This window comes from Numida meleagris, chromosome 21, assembly GCF_002078875.1.
Source record: "Numida meleagris isolate 19003 breed g44 Domestic line chromosome 21, NumMel1.0, whole genome shotgun sequence".
In the NCBI taxonomy this organism is placed as follows: domain Eukaryota; kingdom Metazoa; phylum Chordata; class Aves; order Galliformes; family Numididae; genus Numida; species Numida meleagris.
In genome coordinates, this window is record NC_034429.1 from 918,399 (window position 1) to 938,553 (window position 20,155).

At 43.2% G+C, this 20,155-nt stretch overlaps 1 protein-coding gene across 3 annotated transcripts in view; it reads right to left on the reverse strand.

Annotated features, from left to right (window-relative positions):
• Positions 1-17,224, reverse strand: part of DOCK5 (dedicator of cytokinesis 5) — a 103,774-nt gene extending 86,550 nt beyond the window's left edge. The window contains exons 1-4 of one of the 3 annotated variants that reach the window (XM_021375125.1): positions 17,064-17,224; positions 13,246-13,366; positions 8,126-8,242; positions 6,688-6,775 (exon numbers count right to left, since the gene is read on the reverse strand). The gene's annotated coding sequence lies outside the window, so the exon portion shown is untranslated. Of the gene's footprint in view, positions 1-6,687; positions 6,776-8,125; positions 8,243-13,245; positions 13,371-17,063 lie in introns of all 3 variants that reach the window. The other 2 variants (XM_021375124.1, XM_021375126.1) reach the window with 2 other exon arrangements.

Here is a 20,155-nt window from a genome sequence, read left to right on the forward strand (position 1 = left end):
TTCTGAAATGGGTTTTCATTTTTTAAAGGAGATTTCTTGCAATGTCTCCCCCAGTTTTGACTTTCCAGAGGTAGAATGCATCTCTTCCCAGGACCCCCTCCATTCTAGAACTAAGTTCCAAAGACATGGAAAGTTTTGTTATGCATTCAAAGAGATACATATGCATCTCTCATGTACGTAGACCTGCAGGAGAGCGTGCTGTGCTGGCTCTACGCAGTGCATCAGTTGCATGACATACTTTGGCTTAATAAAGCAAGCCAAAGAAGAGAAAAAGAGGAAGGAAAGTAGGTTTGGTTCTCACTGCTCGCAGGGATGGGAAGAGCTGAAATAACAAGCACCTATTAGCAGAAGAGTCCACAGGTTTGAAGATGTCCAGAGCTAGCTATTAAGCTCTCTCAGCTTACATTCCACTTCTCCCAGCTGGGAGATGTACTGCCTTCTTCCTCTGCCTTTCATGAAAGGGGCGCAGAGCCTGAACACAGTTCTGCCAGTAACATTCCCAGACACCCTCTGTTGTCTCAATGCTCCCATAGCATGAGGTTAATTCTAACAAAGAGCTCAATAGATTGTTTCATCCCTCCAGAGAAGCAAAACTATTACAGCTGTTGGGAGGGAAAAAAAATCGCAGCTTAGAACTGAGGGCAGCAGAGATCATAAATCCCTGAGAGCAAGGATTAATGACAGACGTATCGAAGAGGAAGACAAAACTCTCTAAGTGCCAAAAATCAAAGGAAGCACTGGGATATAGGGAGGGGGGCATTAGGAATCGTTTCTTTTGAAAGGTACGAGCCTCCAGCCCTCATAGGAGTTGATATGCGGCACAAAAAGAGATCTACAAATGTTTAATCTCAAGGGAAGTCCTCAAGGTTACCGCAGTGGCATTTGCAAGAAGCTGCTATTACATATTTGAAACGCTAGATGCCACCAAGAGATCAACATGGGAACAGTTTGCACTGCAGAGTACTCACAGGCCTCGGGACCCCTTTCTGGCAAAGCTACAACATACCTGGGGCCAACGGCCTGCTCCCTTTGCAGGAGAAAAGGCAAAGCAGTTGGAAACTGCTGCACAAATACATGTTGCACAATTAATGAGCTCGCATGCAGGATCTCAGTTTCTGCGAAGTTATTTCCTACCAAAATCCTTGCCTGCCTCAAGTGTTCCTGCAGCAAAGAAGAGATTTCTGTCTTCCACATCAAAAACTTCCTCCTCCAGCACACAGAAACAACACGAGATAGAACTGGCATTCAGTTACACTCTCAGTATTTACTGCGTGAAAACAAGGACGACATTTGTGGAATCAAGACCTTGAAGGATTTCTTATAGACAAGCACATCAGCTTCAACTCAAAACACCTTTGCTTTTCAAAGCCTTAAGTGGCAGTTCAAAATTCTAAGAGTGATTCCGTCAAAGCAAATTGAAGATAAGGCTCAGAGCAATGCAGCAAATCCCTTCTGCAGACTTCCCTCCACGTACACCACCACCCTCAGTTCATTTTGAGCACGCTGCATGCGTATTTTTCAATAAAACTTCGTGTTCCGAGTCACCGTGGGAGCCCCAAAGAAGCAGCAGTCGCTGAGGTGAGATCATGCCAACTGGCTGAGTGGTGACTCACTACAGCAGACTGCTCTATGGGTCCTACAGGAAATGGGAACCATTGCCTTGCACGGGATGGTTTTGTGCACTGCGGAAGACAGAGGTTCTGCCACTTTGCTATGCACAGAAGTTGGCAGCAGCTGACAAGGAGTCACTTGTTCCAGTAGGAAACAGCTCGTGCTGTGCTCAGACCCGTGCCCTCAGCATGCAACGCTCCCACTGCCAGCACTTGCTATAACACCCCCCCCCTCTCTAGCTGGGCTAAGCACCTTGTTTGCATTTCTCTCTGCAGGCAATTGAAGACAGACTGTCCCTGCAACAGCATAATGCAGCTCACGCCCAAGGAGAACACGGTGACAAGGCACTATTTCTGCTGCTCTGTGCCTGGACTGACGTCAGATCACTGTTGCCAGGCATTGAGGGTATGCGCGCTGCCTGTAGCAAAGCAAAAGCAGCCAACCAAGCAAAAGAAAATAAAATTACTTGCTGGCAAATGGGGACTCTCTGTAGTAGGTAAGAAAAAGCCCCGTCCCCTTTTATTCTGGATTTTAATTAGTGAGTTTAGTATAGAAATCATAGAGGAACAGATTGCCAACACCCTGCCCAAACAGTCCTCTCTAACACAATGGTCTAGAAACATTGACTAATTTGTTAATCAAAACCGCACTGCAAGAAAGGGAAGAAGACTTGATTATATTATTGCTTTACTAACATTAAAGACTAATCTTAGCAAGACAGCATCTGATCCAATGCCAGCTTTCATGGTGAAGGATTAAACACCGCAGGACTCCAGAGTCAGACCTACATTCTTTTGTAAGCATATGCAGTAGCAGAAGTAGAGAGATCACAGCTGATGGCCTTTAGCCCGGATTGCAGCATAACAAATTAAAAATAAAGATAAAACTGCACAAAAAGGATGGAGTCTTTTGTCCTTAAGAGCATTTTGTGTGCGCGTGCTCATGTGCAATCTATAATTACCTGTCTGAAGTCTGCATTAGAAAGCAAATGAGGACGCTGGATCTCAGCTGCTGTCAGTCAGTCCCACTCTACTGCCTCCAGTGACACACTGCCACCTCTCAGGGCTTTGAATGTTTCTCCCATATTAAGACATAAACCCACCAATTAAGCGACCAGCTCCAACCCTATTCAGTTTGGTGATTCAGCCCTTTGGTTTCACAGCGAGTACCAGATGGGAGGGCTGATTCATAGGTAGCGGTTCAATGTATTGTTTGAGGGAAGGAAAGCAGGGGCAGATTTGATTTGCAATTTGACAAAGCCATCCCCGGCCCTACAAACACGGCGACGTTTGTTTCAGCACTGCAGGGAACACAAAGATCTCCTGGTGAGGCACACCATTGTCTTCCCTGGGCTAACTCCTGCTGGATTCTTTCTGCTAGGATGGAAAAGGAAAATTCATAGAGCTTCCCCTTCTGCTTGGCTACTCCCAGGTTTTGCCCACTTTGCAAAAATTCAGTTAGGTTCCAGTGCAAGCAATATAAAACACACCGTAGGGAACAATTTCTCAATGAGCTACAGCCCCCATCCTGAGCAGGATCTGCTCTCATCCTCACATTTCGGTCAGTAGGCTTACTTCTTAAACAAGAATTCCAATCTTACTAACAGCACTGTTTAGTAGTACAGTACAATTAGCCAGTAAATCTCTACTGACAGAGAGAGAACAGTGTTTCTATTCCTTGATCTCAGACGTGGTACTGATTACTTGATGCAGGCATTATTCCCTTCTTAGAACTCCGAGGAAGGAATGCAGGACAAACACGGATCACCTTGAGTGTTATAAAAAAAAAATATGCCAGCACACTGAGTCCTGGCAGAGTCCACTTGAGAATCAAATAGAGTATATACCTAAAAATGTTCCAGATTTCTATTTACGTCAGTTTTGGCAAGTTTCCTTCCCTGAAATTACATAAGATGAATGCATTCATATGATGTATTGTCTCATCACTCAAGGCTGCCACAATCTTATATTAGTATTATCTTCCCTTTTCTCCATCTGTCACCCACAGGACTAGTGTTTTAGAAGCTAACAGATAAGGTCCCTTCCAGCTCTTCCCCTGTTCACAAAATCCAGCCCATCCGCTTCACACATTTGCTTTCAGACCACCCCATCTCTGGTTTGTGAGGAACTGGTCACAAACAAAGCATCTGCTACCACCTTCTGGTCCTAACTGGGCTGTAGGATCAATACCCAGTATATTAACTACTCAACCATTATTTCTGTCAGCCAACAATTTTAAGCTGAGAACATTCCCAAATCCATTACTAATAGTGACAGTGAGTTTTAAGGCTTCGGAAGAATCCACGCCGTTATCCCAACTTCAAGCCTTCATCTTTCTGTTTCAGAGAAGATGTGTTAGCTCTGGTCCCACCTGCTGCAGAGCACTGCGTTCCCTGGAAAAAGATCATTTGGAAGCTGCCTGCTTCCATCAGGCAGGGCTGCTGTCTTCCTGCAGACTGACACTTGGTGGCACCACAGCTCAGGTAAGAGCAAAGTAAAGATAGAGATGAATCAGCAGCTTTTCACTGCTCACAGAGCTGATGCACTGTGTCATCTAAAAGGGTTTGCGCTGCTCCAGAGGTAACATTGCTCAATGAGCTTTGAAGTCTGGCTCTGCACTTCCTCTGAAAATATATGTGCCCTATAACTCTAAGTGAAATGCTAGCCACTCTCAGTTTTCTGCAATCTCCTCTAAGTCTCCGCAGGACTTCAAACAGCGAACTCTCGCCACATTGGAGGAGATTAAACAACTGCTATCTCATTTCCAGTGCCAGAAGTACTGTGAGCACTTCACAGACGAGCAGAAATTGTGCCTGCTGCTTTATAATTACAGAGGCTGATCTTGCAAACTGTCCTTAATATTAACAAGAAGCCTGATTAGCTTGTGGTGGACTCCACATATTCTGCAGGAGCCCATGCATACACATGCGTTAGCAGCATGAGTCTGTAAGAATAGGCAAGCTGCTATTAAAATGATAGAGGACATTATTTAAGATGTGGTTAAATATCACCTTGTGATTTAGATTAACAATGTATTTGTCACTGCTTCAACTTGGTGGAAGAAAGACCAAGTCGGGGATGCGCATTATGATCAGAAGTTCAATTAAAAGGATTAGATCTGAGCATGAAACCACAAGTACATTTAGTGACATCGAAACTCTCCTTATAGCAACACCATATGTCAGAGAAGTAATAAATTACAAGGTAGTCTAAGAAAGTATCTTCTTTAAACACAGAAATAACCGCGAACGCTGTCTACTAAGTTGGTAATACACAAATTCACAGGTTTTTGAATTTAATTCTGTCCTAGATGGATGTATATATAGAATGGGAGCAGGCACTCAGACTACAGAAAGCTTTGTGCAATGTGCAATGACTTTGTGTGTGGCTCTGGACCTGCCCAGTGCAGTACAGCCAGCACTGCAGTCCTGAAGGCAGAGGGTCCAATGTCAGAATCCCTTCTTTTAATCCTCCAACACCTGCTTCCCAATACTTTAAGAAGCCTTTTACGACTGCAGGTAAAATGAGCTTGAGGGGCTGTTAAAAAAACTCAGGGAAATTCAACAGCTTGATAATCTCCTTTATATAAGTGCCAAGCTAATCCAGTAATACTCAGCAACTGCTGCAAAATGCATTTGATGACTAAGTGTAGTTGCTAACAGGGTAAGATACTACAGCGTGCCCAAATCCCTGCCTAGCCCCTTTTATATGCAGCAGAACCTTTAAACTCACTGAAAGCACAGAATCACTGACAAAAGTTTTTGGTCTGAGGGTGACAAAGCTGGGGACTGGTGCTGCACCAAGTTTCCCATCCTTCATGGGTTACTGGTCAGTTTTAGATCAACAGCCATTCTCGTGCTATCTCCAACTATCATAAAATAAAGAGAGTTAACAAAGACAGAGCCCAATTTGAACCTCACTGCAGCACAGACTGCAGCAAGTGGATTAGACACACCCTATTAAAGATGCAGTACATCATTTCTGCCCTTCAAGCTCACTTCATCCCCTTTGCTGCAATGCTGTCGACAAACACAAAGCTTAACCCTTCTCTGAGCAAACTGCCTCAGAAAAGCAGGCATTAAAATTTGGGGTGTTTAAGCTAAAAGTGCCACAACTGGAAGGATCCATATCCACTTACCTCAAAACAAATTCTCAATATATAAGTACACGAAAGTATCTGTAAAGAATATTTTGGTGTGTTACTTTTCATGTAGGAAGTGCTTGCTGCAGAGGAATAGGGTTTGCAAATGCCTGCCTGAGAATTCTGATTGCTGGACGTTCACTGCAAAGATCCAGCACAAGGCTAGCATGACAGTGCAATTTTCCCCAACCCATCTGGTTTGGATGGCAAACTTAGGCACGGGTTCCACCCAAATTCCTGTATAAGCTTGGGTTAAACTTTGTTGAAATGTATATTTTCAATTCACTGAAAAAAAAATTTTAAAAAAAAAAAGCATTTTTGGTGGAAAATCGGCTGTTTGTAAATTCAGGTCAACTCTCAGTTAACAGTTCAGTCAGAGGAATGAAGGAAAAGTAGAACTTAGTTGAAGCTAAAGCAGAGAAATATTTTCTAAAGGAACTCCTTTAACTCTTCATTTCACAGCTGACCTGAATTTGTTCCAAGATCAAAATTCTGCCTGCCTCAGATTGCCAAACGAATCCATCTATTACACTCACATCTTTGCCTTTGATTGCTCCTCTTCCTTGATGCTGACTAATCCTATGCAAGGATTTAAGGAAACGCAGAGAAAACATTTTGTAGTTCACCAATTCCAGGTTGTCTGTCACTGGTCTGCAAGGGAGCAGCTTTAGACAATGAACTGGAGCAGTCCCAGAGATTAGACCTGTTTGAATTTGGGAAAAGCCAAACCAGCATCATCCTCACTCCCCTGTGTAGGGCATGCCAGATTCTGAGCCTGAGAGCACACAGTGAGAAACCTGTGGGGCTTTGTTAATGACAACGCAGTACGGACACGAGGGCTGTGCTGCAGAAACGTGTGCCTTGCTCTTCTGTTTCAGAGCCTAGATTTCTTCCTTCCTCCCACCCCTCACCTAACTACGTTAACAGTCTAATTACCTGAGGCTGCTGGGGGAAAAAAATGATGATAAAGACAAAATGCAACGCCGTGCAGAGGAAAGCAGTGATGATCCTTTTAGAGAATGTCCTGTTATAGAAGAAGAAAGAAGAAGAAATGTCATGGGAAAATGCAAACAAGAATGGCACTGGGGCCTTATGTGTAAGCCAGGCACACATACCTAACAAAAATGTACGTTCTTTTGTATTCACATCAATGCCTAAAGCTCCCAGTAATGGAAATAAAAAGCTGTCAGTAGCTTCTCAGTGCTCTTCCTTGTCGGGAGCAGCTCCATAGGTGATATCTACTGTCTCACTGCTGACAGCTGAAGCACTGAATCTTTCTTATTTCAAACAGAATAAAAATACAGTACGGTGCTTTCTGTTCAGCAGGTGGGTCTGATTCTCCTTTTACACCTAGGTAATTCAGTAATGATTCAGTCAAGCCAGTGGAATCAGCGGTGGTGATACAGACATATGAGAAGGAGAGAGATTGAAAGCAGTTAGTGTCAGGTAAGGCTGCTGTACAATTTTTATAGCTATATTTAGAGATGCCTTTCACAGTAACTGTGGCAATGAAAGCAAGCCTTTGTCTACTAACAGAGAGTATTGGTTGTAGGACTTTGTGCTGTAGACTGGAATAGTGGAAGCAAAATAACAGAGTTCCTTGGATTGCAGGTGAAGACATGAGCACTTTATTTTTTAATTCTTTTCTTAAAAGCTCTCTGTTACCAGACAAGATTGGAGAAAGCTAAATGGACTAGAAATTGGTTTCTTCATTCTGTTGACATTAAAAAAATAGCGTCCTTGTTTTCTGCTGGCTAAAGATGCTGTTTGAGACCCTGACTTTGTTCTATTTCAGTAGTTGGAAGCCAGCTTTTCAGCTATCTAGTCATTACCTTATAATTGACTTCTCATCCAGTACAAGAACTCTTGCAGCTAGCCACTAGAAATTCAGGCCATTTTGTCTTGAACCTGAACGTGGTCTATCTGAGCAGATCTAAGGCTTGGAGTTAAAGAGACCTAGAGATCAGCATTCCTGGTTTCTTTAATGAGCATTGGGAGTGCAACAGGTGATTAGGAAGGAACTACTGATCATCTGAGTTAAAAGCAACTTCTGCATACTTTGACCTTGTGAATTTCAGAATTCAGCCCCAACACCAGGATACATTTGGCAAGCTGCAGCTTCCGTTCAGCTCCCAGCTCAGTTTTTCACCACCAATCCTTATCTTAAGCTTAAATAAGGGAATTTACGGCCAGACGCCTTTGAATTCTCCTGGATGTGATTAGCTGCTATGTCAAAGATGATGCATAGTTATCCTTACAAGACCAAGGAAGCTCTGGTACTAATTCATTTAAGGTATTGTAAATTACGCTAGCAAGAAGTACAGAGGCACTGGCATTGAAGAAATAAAGTCCAGATATCTCTGATGCTACTCACCATGTGTTGTCTGCCCAGTTTTTCTTGAAGGTATCCTTGACGATTTTCAGTGCTGAACTGAAGTCTCAGACATACAAGCTCTAGGGCACTTTAGCATTTTCCTTTTGTATCCTAGTTCTAAAAAGGAAAAAAAAATCCCAAATTACTTAACATAATATACTTCAGTTTTAAATGAGAACTGTTCAGGATGAGATCTGATAGCATACTGAGGTGACCGGTACAGAAAAGAGTATGTACCATATAAGACAAGTATTGTGATACAAAACGTGGTAGACAAAGTGCACCTGCATTTAACAGAACAAGTCATCCTATTTTCTGTAGTTCTTTGGTAAAGAAATAAAAGACATCTGAAGGCAAAGAATTCAGCTTAGAAGAGACCCTATGTCCTGATCATGAATAGGAATAACATGCAACAACCTTTGGCTTTCTATGCTCAAAGTAAACACTCAAAACTGAAAGGTTTGGAACTTTGTATGTGAGGAGTATCTAAACCAAAGCTGAAGTGTCTCAAGTTAGCACAGTTAGTTCTACCAAATTAAAATAAGCATGTGCGTAAAGGGGGAAGAAAGGGGAGAGGGAAAAGGGAGAACAGGAAGGAAAGCAGCTATTTTCCAAAAGAATAGAGTTGCTTGGTTTATTGACATGCTTGATATTTTAGGTCAGTTTGTTGGCTGTTATCTGCAAACACACAATGGTGTCATGTTTTGCTGTTGCTGCTGATCGCCAGACAACTCACATTGACATTTCTGCAGACATCCCACAGCTGGACTCGACAAAAAGACAAGGCCAAATCTTGAACCTATTTGTACAAAACACTCTTTAACTAAAATAGAAACCAGCAAGATTCGGCCCATAGTGACTGTAATGCAATGGAAAGCACAGCAATGACAGCAGAACAGCAAGGCCCCAGGCTACAGAAAGTAAGGATTTGCTCAAACGCAACACCTGCAAGCACAGAAATAAAGTAAATAAGATGCTTACCTACAAAAGGCCTCAGGTACACAGGGACCTCCAATAAGATCCCCTTCACCTCCACTGCCAACCCTTCAATGAGGTCTGGGAAGGGGTGGATCCTGGCTCCACCCCTTCTGGTCACTGAGGTTCATTGCTTGCACCTGAGCTCCCCTGGGTTGGCCCTGCCTTCCCACCAGGTGCTCAATCACTGGTGCAAGCCATGACTTAGCATTTCTGCTACAGTGACTAAAAACTGAAATCCTACGGAATGGTTCTTGCTTATTCTGAAACCATTACTTACAGCGGCCCTGTGGTCTATGAACAGATACCTCTTTCCTTTAAAAGTAAAGGAAAACATCTGAGCTGATATATGATGTCAGCTGGAACGTGGTGGTTCAAAGCAAGTGAAGCTGAGAATATGTTAGCAGCCTGATAAGACAGGCCTCTTCCACTCAACAGCTTTTCCTTTCATGTTTGTTAACCTACTTGATATTAAAATAAAAATTCATCGCAGCTACAGAGTCATCACAGAGTCATTTCCACACAACAACTTCTGCTGCTGATTTGCATTTCAAAAGAACACATTTGTTGCAAATGTGAAAGAGTGAAATAGAGGAAGTGTTAAGTGTGGAAAAGTGTAAGGACACAGGTATGCAGAAATAAGCATTGCTGAGCATGGCAATGCAGTATTGAATAGACAGATATTTAGAATGGAAGGTTAGTTTAATATCTGTGGTCCTCAGGCACTGCTGTTACTGACTTTAAAAGCACTGGCATAGGAGCTCAACATTTCCCAAATATTTATGACCTTTCCATAATGGAATACAGTGGAGCACAGAGATATCTCCAGTTCCACAGCAAGTTCCCTGCTGCCTTTGAATTTAGGAGCATAAATATTCTTGATTGGGCAGAACTGTTGAAAAAGCCCCTGGTAACTCTAATGGATTGAGGCAGGTTTGGGTAAGGTCCTAATCAAAAGTCTATAGAAATCAATAAAAAGAGTCCCACTTTCTTTAGCTAATTTAGGTTCACGTAATGTGTTAGGACAGGCTGCTGATAAAGATGGAGTTCAACAATTATGGGTGAGATCAGATTCAACACTAGAATCTGCTTTCTTACATAGATCCTACATTATGTTGTGGGGTTGTAAGGCAGGATAGCAGTATCACTTAATGGATAACTCAACAAGTTCAGATTGGCCTTCCTTACAGCATCATGCCATTTTGGGCAAAACTTCTACCATTATTTGCTTACCTTATCAACATAAAACATTATCTCTATGGAAATCTGTGCTTGTGTACTTCCTCCTACAAAACTTTCACGAAGCTTTATTTTGCACATCCAAGGAAAGGGAAAAATCATCATTATGGCATGTTAGGAGATGCACCCAAATTGTTCGCCTCCGTCAGAACTGCAATGGGTGCAACATTGCTTGCAGCTAGTCCCTTCAGGAGAGGAATTAGGCAAAATAATGAGTTAATCATTCATGGCGGTGTATATTGTGACACTGTGTCCAATGATATCGACCCACAAAGGTGAGCTACAGTGTGCATTTCTGATGGGAAATTCTATTCGCCTCAGGCAAAGAACAGAACAGTAAGAAAAGCTGAAACAAATTTCTGGTTGTGGCAGCCACATCGTGTAGAAAGGTGTTGAAACAACTGTGTTCTAGCAAATGATTGAGTAGGCAGGCCACTTTTAAAGCCAGAGAGCATAGATGCAGGGAGATGGTTTTATTTTTAAATCACATTTGCATGCAAAAATCACAGCTTGCAGCCACATCTGCTGAGCCCACGATAGCAATTGCCCTTGCAACATGATCTGCAGACTTGTAAAAACCACCCATTGATTAGCTGCAGGACAGCAGGACTCGATTTTATTTATTTATTTATGCCTGGAGCATCACACTCAATCAATAAACACTGGCAAAAATCAGGGGGGAAAAAGCAGCAGTAATCTAATAGCAGAGGCGACTCCTGTGCGTAACGCCACTAATCAAATTGGCTTTCATGACTACCTAGAATGAAATTTAACCTTAAATGTGACTCCAAGTCACTTAGTAAGACTGCAAGTAATTATGTTCTAGATAGCCTCCTTCTTGACGTTATGTGTTATTTCTACTGTGGAGGTACATGGAAGGCTTGTCCTGAGCCAGCAAACCACGATAAGAGATACCTAATACCTCATCAAGTAAAAGCAAGATAATGTAATCAGAGTAGTCCAAACTGGCCTGAAACTTCCCTGAAAAGGGAAGCTTTTGAAGGAAACAGTATAACCAAAGAGCTAGAATAGGGGTCTGATTGGATTTTAGTCCTAGTTTTTGGAAATGAAGGACTAATTAGAGCAGCCTCAGGACCCTTTGATTATGGTTTTACTTTCTGGGCAGGAAGGTAGACCAGTAATTAGGCCACTACATGGGAGAAGAGAACTGAAAGTCAGGACATCTGAGGGATATTTCACAAGGTGTGACTGTAGAGCAGTCATTTTAGAGCAGAGGATACAAATGCTCTAATGCCAGCCCACCATTCTATAAAGTACTAACGTGAGCATGTGCAAGTGTCCTTACTGGTGGCTTTTTATCTCTTAAAAGGAATAGAAACACTGTGTGCTAATATTAGCCAGCATCTGATACTGGGACTTATTTTCCTGTCTTTCCAATCAATGGCAAAACTCCTGCTGGATGCAAAGGTAGCAGATTGGGCTCATTAAATTTTGAGTAAATTCACAGCAGCAAGCTCTGCATGACCCTCTCTTCAGCTATTGTTCATGCTGTAATCAGGCATATCCATCACGCAGCTTTGCATCTGTCTGTGTCCTCCTTCCCTCACCCAAACCTCTTCCCTCAGTCTGCATGAACAATGGGCGTGATGACCCTATAGGTCTCTTCCATATGAGTTAACTGCATTTGGGAATATGCCTTTGTTCATAACTTATATTATAGTGTGGACATGACTGAGGCTAGCATATGGCATTTGCTAATGGTCCTTCCTATTCCACATTTCTTATAGGCTGATAACTTAATAGAGATGCCTATGTCCCCTAGCAAATCAAATTAAAAGTGTTGCAGCAGCTGCGTATGTTAGAATCTACAAGCTCTTCAGTAATCTACTTAGTTATAGGGTATTATTTTAGCCAGTAATAAAGAGTGCAAAAGCAAAGATGTGCAGAATTTGGGGCTATGGCCAAGAAACCACATGCCTTTAACAATATCACTATCTACAAAAAGTCAAATGCACCCACTTTGTGATGAATGTAGATACGTACCCATGAGACATCTCTTATTTTTCACTAGAACCAATAGTAAGGTACCACAGGAAAAGGGTATTTTAGGGTAAAAATGTTGATGTTAAACTGGACTAAATTCAGGTTCCCACTCTCCTGTGGACATCCTCAGAAAATCACTTGAAGCCACGTCTACAAAGATCTTCAGGACTACAAAATTGCTAGAAGGTGCTTTGTGGAACTCAGAGGATTGCAGAAGCACATGCTACGTGACTAACTCTCTGAAAGTCCAGGGTATTTATGTGCACCATTCACATGTGCTAAACAGGGGTAATGGTGAGCCATCACCTTAGAGGTGATGAGGATACATGCACTAAGGTTTTGAGCAGTTCACATACTATATAAACAGGAGCCAGCTGGTTCATGCTGATGAAGTGTTCATCAAGTGCTTTACATTTTTTAAAGTGAGGCTTGTGCTTACATACCTCTCTAAACTGGTATGTACATGACAGTTTTTCCAAGCTATTCTGCCAACATAACACCAGCTTCACAGAGAGATGAGACAAAAATATACCTGTTATACCCAACGGATCCACTGTGATGGGCTCTAGCGTATTTCCTCGTGCTGCAATTTCAGCTAATACAGGAGGTCCACGTAGGTGTACAATCACAGAATGGTTTGGGTTGGAAGAGACCTTCAAGATCATCTAGTTCCAACCTCCTGCTATAGGCAGGGACACCTCTCCCTGTACAAAGTATCCTAATGATAGCTTATAACCAGTTCTACCTGCTGATTCATCTGCTTTGTACCTAATTTTACCTTAGTCTATAAATGAAGCCACATACTCATGCATTTTTCCCTATTCAAAGCTGCCAGGACAAAGAAATTGCATAAATAATTCACAGCACGTTACCAAGAAAAGCAGGAAAGCTACAGCACTCACCAATCATCTTAGCTGCTGTACTGGTCCAATGATGTGCCTTGTAAGTGAACTGTCTTGAAGAACACCGTGGTTGGAAAAATCTCAACATGGCAAGCCAACATTTGTAGAATCTGAAGACAACCTGTCTAAAACAAACAATCACGCTGAGTCTTTCTTCGTATTTGTTAATTCTTATGACAACAGCAGATTTAAAGATTTAGCCAAAGCCTAAGAGGAGTATCCACCTTCTGTGGGAAGTAATGTACCTGTGTCTGCCACAGACTCCTGCCACGCTGCCATCTTTGCCTCTGAAGTTCAAAGATTCCAACGTGAGCCCGGAGCAAGGCAGCAGGTCATAGACAACATCATATCCACACCCTACAGATAGCCTTGGATGTTAATGAGTCTTGTCTAACATGCAGATAGACTCCTAACTTTGTATTGTTAGCTCTGTTTCCTTCCCCATGAAGTCATTTCATGTAATAAAAAGTTATTTCCAAATTCTTGTCCTAGTTCCAGACCTCCAATTCCATAAGTGTGAAGGTCAGGATGTTCAAGGGGTACCTGTGTCCCTGCTCACAGGGGATTCTGATGTGGCCCATCTGTGACTCCCCAGCCCATGGGGCAGATTGTGAGCTGTATGTGAGCCCTTTTAAAACACAGTGCAGCCAAACCTTGCAAATCTAATCTGTATTGGTGACTGCAGCAAGGGCTCAGATGGCAGATATTTATTCCAATTATTCATAGGATGGCAAGCCAATTTTGTGCCTTGTTAAGTAAATTACTCCTTTAATAGGATAGGTTTACATGTCTGGTGTACTAGCCTGGGGAAATAAGAGTTTTCATTTTGTACATAATCATTCCAAATACTGACAGACTACAGGAAAGACACAGCTAAGTATTTTCCATTTGGAAAGACACTGATCAGAATCTCAACCAGTGTGTTACAGACTTGATTACTGATACTAACGGGCATGTCCTCATTTTGATCTTACTTTGCAGGGGTGTCATTTTGGACAACACAAGAGAAGAAATCAGATGATTGTGGTCCTTATGCAAGCAAATGCAATCAGACCAAGTTTAGAAAACATAGCCAGTACAGCTTAAACATTCTTAAACTACTACTTGGGTAGGACAATCCAACTTTCTTCTGAAACTGCCCAATTAGTATTCACGATGCATCTTGAGATCTGTAGATGAAAAGCTCCAGAATAAGACAATGTTTTACTCTGTTAGTCAGTCAAACACAGAAACACACATAGAAATTAAATTGCTGGAAAAGCCTTGATGCCTCCTCTCCCCTTTCTTTTTCTTTATCCTTTAATTCTGTTTCTTTGATAAACTATTACGTCTCAAGAGCCAGGTCTTTAATGCTCCTTTTGTGTACTACGAATGATCTGCCCATTAGCTATCAGAGAAGATTCACAGGCAACAATTCCAAATGTTCTAAATCAGTTTACTAGGATCAGAGACTTTGGTAAGTGTGGGAGGAAGACAGAGACACACAGTGAAGGGAAGACCTGCACTGCTGCTACACACACTCCTTATTAACTTGAGTAATCTCCTTAAAGCTATTCAAGTGAAATTTTGAAGCCTGATGAAACTGACGTTCAGGCAGACAGATAGAGACTTCTGCCTATATAAATAACTTTATGAAAATTGCAGAACTCAACAAAAAGAAGTCTTCCTAATTCCAAGCCTCTGCTCTAATCCTCTCGTCTTCCTCCGCGTAAAATGACTTATTCATTGTGTAGCATCTGCATGCTCCTCAAGATGTGCAGCTAGGAACAGCTGAGCTAAAAATAGATTTGAAAAAGGAAACAATAAGTATGCGAGCAGATTCTGGAATACAGGCTAAAAAAAAGAAAAAAAAAAACAAGCTTTTCCTGCATCTGACAAGCACAGTTCCTGAGAAGCCAGAATTGCAGAGCTCAGAAATACATCGAAGTTATCACTAGCAAATTTCCCCCCAAAATCACGTTCCCAAACAAGTTAGGATTAGGATATGATGGGCTTTAGAGCAGGTTTGCATCAAGGCCAGCTGCCTAGATTTAGATTTGTGGCTAGCAGTGACCATTGAACTAAAAATGCTAGAGTTAAAAGCAGTAGGGACTAATGATCAAGAGGTTTATTTTGTGTAGATGATAAACCCTGCTGGTTTCATGGATCTGTTGTAAGACTACAGTTAGATTTCACACTAGGAAGAATCAATGAGCCAGGGTTATTGTGGGACTGACTACAATTGGAAGGATCCAAATTTGGCATTCAGTGGTTAGATAAACAGAGAAATGTTTTTTTTTCTTGCATATATGTCAATATTTTATGCATTTTAAAAGTAGTGTGATCACCATGGAAAAAAAATAGAAAACCTAATGCTAGTTCATGCAGAAACTGGATTGCATGCTGTACACTGTACAGAGCATTAAACACTACAGGAAGAGAAAAACTATACTTATATATATATAGGTATATTTGAGTATTTCTACAAGTGATCTGGATATACTACAGTCATATTTAAAAGGCTTTTTTGTAACAGATCCAATTGAAATAAAGCCCATCGTTATTAAGTTTCAAGGTCCTGCTTTAAAATATGGAAAGACTAAAGGGATTCTGCAGCAAAAGTTAATTTTCATTTAAAAAAAAATTGCATATAGAAGTTCTGAACAAATGAAAACAGGATTTTACAATAGGAAGTATGAGCTATTCTTAAGAAATAAGTCGTGCTAATATCTCTGTAATAACATCAAGTAGGTAAGATTACAGGATAGCTCAGTACGGAGCTGTAAGGCACAAAGCAATGAATCATCATTCACTGCTGAGAAAGCTTACTCAAACAAGTATGTAGATTTTGAGGAGACCAGGACCTTTCATTTAATGAATCCCAATCGCTGCAGATGTTACCTGCCACTAGCATTTCGAAAGGGAAGTTTTGTCTATGCAAGCTGGTAGTGATCAGACAGCACCCTCTTCTCCTCGAGCCCCTACCTCGGTGCAACAAGCACAGTCCTGCAAAGGGATTCATGGCTCACCTTCCTGCAGAGCAGCTTCCCCAAAGCTGCACGCTGGGGAGCTCTGCAGAGTTTTACTTAGATGTTCTGGAGCAATCCCTAAGGAGACAAAGGCTAAAGGAACAGCTTGCAGAGCAGACAGTGGGAAGTAGTGGTACATAGGGCTTTATTGCTTGAAAAAAAATGTATAGATATCTTGTCTCCTCTCCTCCCCAGCCTTTTTACCAAGAAATGTCTGCTCGATGGATAATCATTGCTGACTCAATGCCCAGGGCTCCCCTAAAGAAGAAAACTGCTGCAGTGTTCTTGTATTCATCAAATATTCTTGCTGCTCTCTAGAGGAACAGAAAGATCCAGTGCCAAAGAAAAAAACAGATTCAGCATCACCTTATGGTGGCTACAGCTATGTTTGTTTTAAAGCAGTGTATTTCTTTGATTGGGACCCAGAAAGGAAAATAAAAAGAGGAAGAGCAAGAAGGGAGGGAGAAAAGGCTGGAGGGGGAAATAAAGAGCCTGCTCTGTCTCCAGCAGTTTCACTGCGGTGAGGAGGAAGGATTGGAAGTTCAAACCAACAGGAGCAGCACTGCAGAAGTGACTCAGCAGCCTCCTGCGGCAGGAGGGGAGCATGGCAGCAGTCACCACCCTTCCCTTTAAGCAGCAGCTTCAGGAGACTGCAGCCAAGCCAGCCCCACTTCCATGGAGAGCTAACCCACTCCCGCCTGGAAATAAACGACCACAAGTGTCACAGCCCCCCCCCACTGCCTTCCCTGAGCACCCATGGGATCCCATTCCCCTGGGTCTGCTCCAGGGAGAGCATCAAAGTGGCCATACCCTGTTCCTTTATCTTCCCACTGCAGTCAGGAGATGTTCCCTCGGAGCTGCAGAAAAGCTTTTAACTCCCACACTGCCACATTCCCTCCCACTCGCTGATTGCTGATTGCTCTTCCTCTCCCGCACCCCCTCTGATTCTCACGTAGCTGTACACCACCGGCTTCAGCAACTTGCACAGGATGGAAAAGGAACAAAAGGGCCAAGGAGTATTACGTATACAGACCCACGTGACTAAAGCTGCAGGAGGTATGCAACCAAGGTGCACGTGGGAAAGGGATCTCCTGCTTTATTTCAGTTCCTCAGTGAGGAAGGTCAGTTGCAGGCAGAGAACTTCACCTCCCTCACAAAGACCACAGTTGGAAATGGCTCTTCCCACTCCCACTGCCAACGTGGGCTCAGCTCCCGCAGTCTGGATTCAGTGGGGAAAAGCACCCTGTGTCCACAAACGCTGTCTTGCAAGGAACACGGCACCTGGCAAAGGCAGTGGGAACCTGTGAATGGTAGAGCCCACTCATTTGCTTCTCAGCCATTTGCTCATTTTCTTCTAGGTTTGTCCTGATTCCCTACCCGTTGACACTCACCCTACCTTTCTATTCCTGATTGAACACCTTCCTCTCAGATGTTGTTCATTTTTGGGGGAGGGGTTAAATAGATGCCCCTTGCTGCCCAGTTTCGCCTGGACCCTTCTCTCAGGGTACTTGGGAAATGCCACCCCTGGGAGAAAATTGTTCCAATCCCCTGGGTACTCCATTGCCTACCCCATTTTGTTGTATCCTTTCTGGCTACTTCGGGGAGAGTTTTACATAGTATCAACCACAAACACTTGCTTTTGGGGTGAGGTCTGTGCATGATATGGCTTCTGTTATCTGTGCCCGTCCAGACCAGTCATTGCTCCTGAATAGGAAAGAGAAGGTTTGCTCTTTCCAATTCTTTTCTTGCAGCAGTCAGCCTTGTGTCCAGAGGGAGCCTGGGCCGCGGTGGCTCCTCCTCTATGCGGGACTCTCCTCCTCTCTCCCTCCCTTCTCTTTGCAAGTTGGTGCAGTGCTGAACTTTTGCCAGAACCCAGGCCTGCTGCAGAAGCGGCAGCTTCCCAGCGGGAGCAGAGGAGAGGCAGAGTGAGTAATGGTTTCTCGAAGCTCCGCTCAACAGCAGCCACTCAATCAACTCCCAACCCCTTCTCCTTCCCCTCCCTGCTTATAGCAGGGCTCTGTCAGTAAAGAAATTCCCACCTCAGGCAGCAGTGCAGGGTCCCACCACCACACCCCTGCAGCGACGTGCAGAGGACACTGCCAAGGGCTAATGCAAGAGAGGCTGCTCCCTCCTTTTCCATCTGCAGAAATCCTCCCTTGTCCCATCCTTCCCCAAGGGTGGGCAGAGAAACTTCACTTAAATTCACTCCTTAAGTTGCAACTGCCTCTGCTATCCCTGACGCAGCAATCCCGGGCCCTTCATTTCACCTCATGCAGGCGGATTCCTTGAAAAGCCCAGGAAAAAAAAAAGTTTCTGCTCCCTTTCAGTCTCCTCCTCGCCCCTAAATTGCAGCTCCACAGGGGGAAATTCCCAGCAAGGGGATCAGACAGAGCTCTAAACACCACGATCGACCCCCAGGGAACTACAAACCCAGAATTAACCCTTCCTTCAGGCATCTTCCCTTCTCATTGTGTACAGCACTTTCAGTCCAGCGCAGGCTGCTCTGAGGCGTGACAAGCCTCCTGTAGGAATGATTTAGGTCAGATTATATGGATAGTAACTCTGCCCCTCAAGGCAAGCCCTAGATGCAGCTAGTCTTGGCCAGCCCAAATGAAATCTGCAATGCGTTTTTCTCTGAGCATGGCAGCAGCAAACCCAGGGGGACACTGAACTCAGCGGGCCGCCTCCCATCTCACTGATCAGCTGCACTAATGTAAGAAAGGACTCCTCCCTTTCTCCTTCCTCCCCCTCACTCATCCCACACACACATAAACTGAAGGGGACAGCCCAGAAATGCACCTTCCCCTCTCTGACTGCGTTGTGCCTACAAACAGAGCCATTCCTTTCTACCAGCTGTACAGTGCTGCAGGAGCAGCTGTTTCCAGGGATGTGAGCTGACACAGGCTTCTCTGCAGCTAAACGTACAGAGCCACATCTAACCAGCATCTGATCTCCAGACTTACTGGTCTTACCCTAAATTTCAGATGTTCCTGTACCTAAAGATCACCTTAGTTGCAGGAAGAACCCAGCTGGTGCCACTTCTCACCTTAGTAGGAATGAGCACGGCCATGCTCACAAATCATTTTAACAAATGGAACAGAAGGCACATCCCAGCCACACAGAGCTACGCATCCCTAACTTTGATATAACTGAATCAGACACTGTGGATGATGTGACAGTTTAACAAAAGGAACTAATGAAAAACTGCAAGGCATATTAAATAGAACTAAGTATCTTTTCCTCAAATCATAAAAAGTAGCTTGAAATCTTCTTCCCCTGTACTTCAAAAGCACAAGCTATTCTGCCCCTGTGCCCTTCAACTGACCTTTGTCAACTGAGCATTTCTAGGAATTCTAGTTGCAAACAGGTTGGATTTACAATGCATGAACCGATGCAAGCGTAGCAACTCGTGAACTAGCAAGAAAAACCCTTGGTTTGATAGCTTAGTAAATGTTTGACAAGAGGCTGTAGCAAATGATTCTTTTTTTGGTTAGTTTTGATACCCACCTACCAGGAAAAAATAAAAACCACTGTTCAAGGACATATAACCATTGAGCTGATGTGCTGCAGGTCAAAGAGCTCAAGCCAGCTCTCAGCTTTCCCAAAGGTCATCTCATCTCAACCTGGGAGAATCCATTCATAAAACTCTTCACTGCAAACAAAAGGGTTTTACCCTGCTACCCAACTCTATCATTCTGTAATGCAGACTGCTGTACTGAAAGGTGAAACGTGACCTTTCATGTTTGGCTTCAGTATTTGAAATACCCCTGTTACAGCTTCACAAGCATCCTCTTATAGATTCTACCAACAGAAGCAGAGAAATGTGAGATAAAAGGATCTGGCTGCCTCATCTTTCCTAATACCCTGTCTACTCAGAGCTATTTCTACAACATCACCAAGTG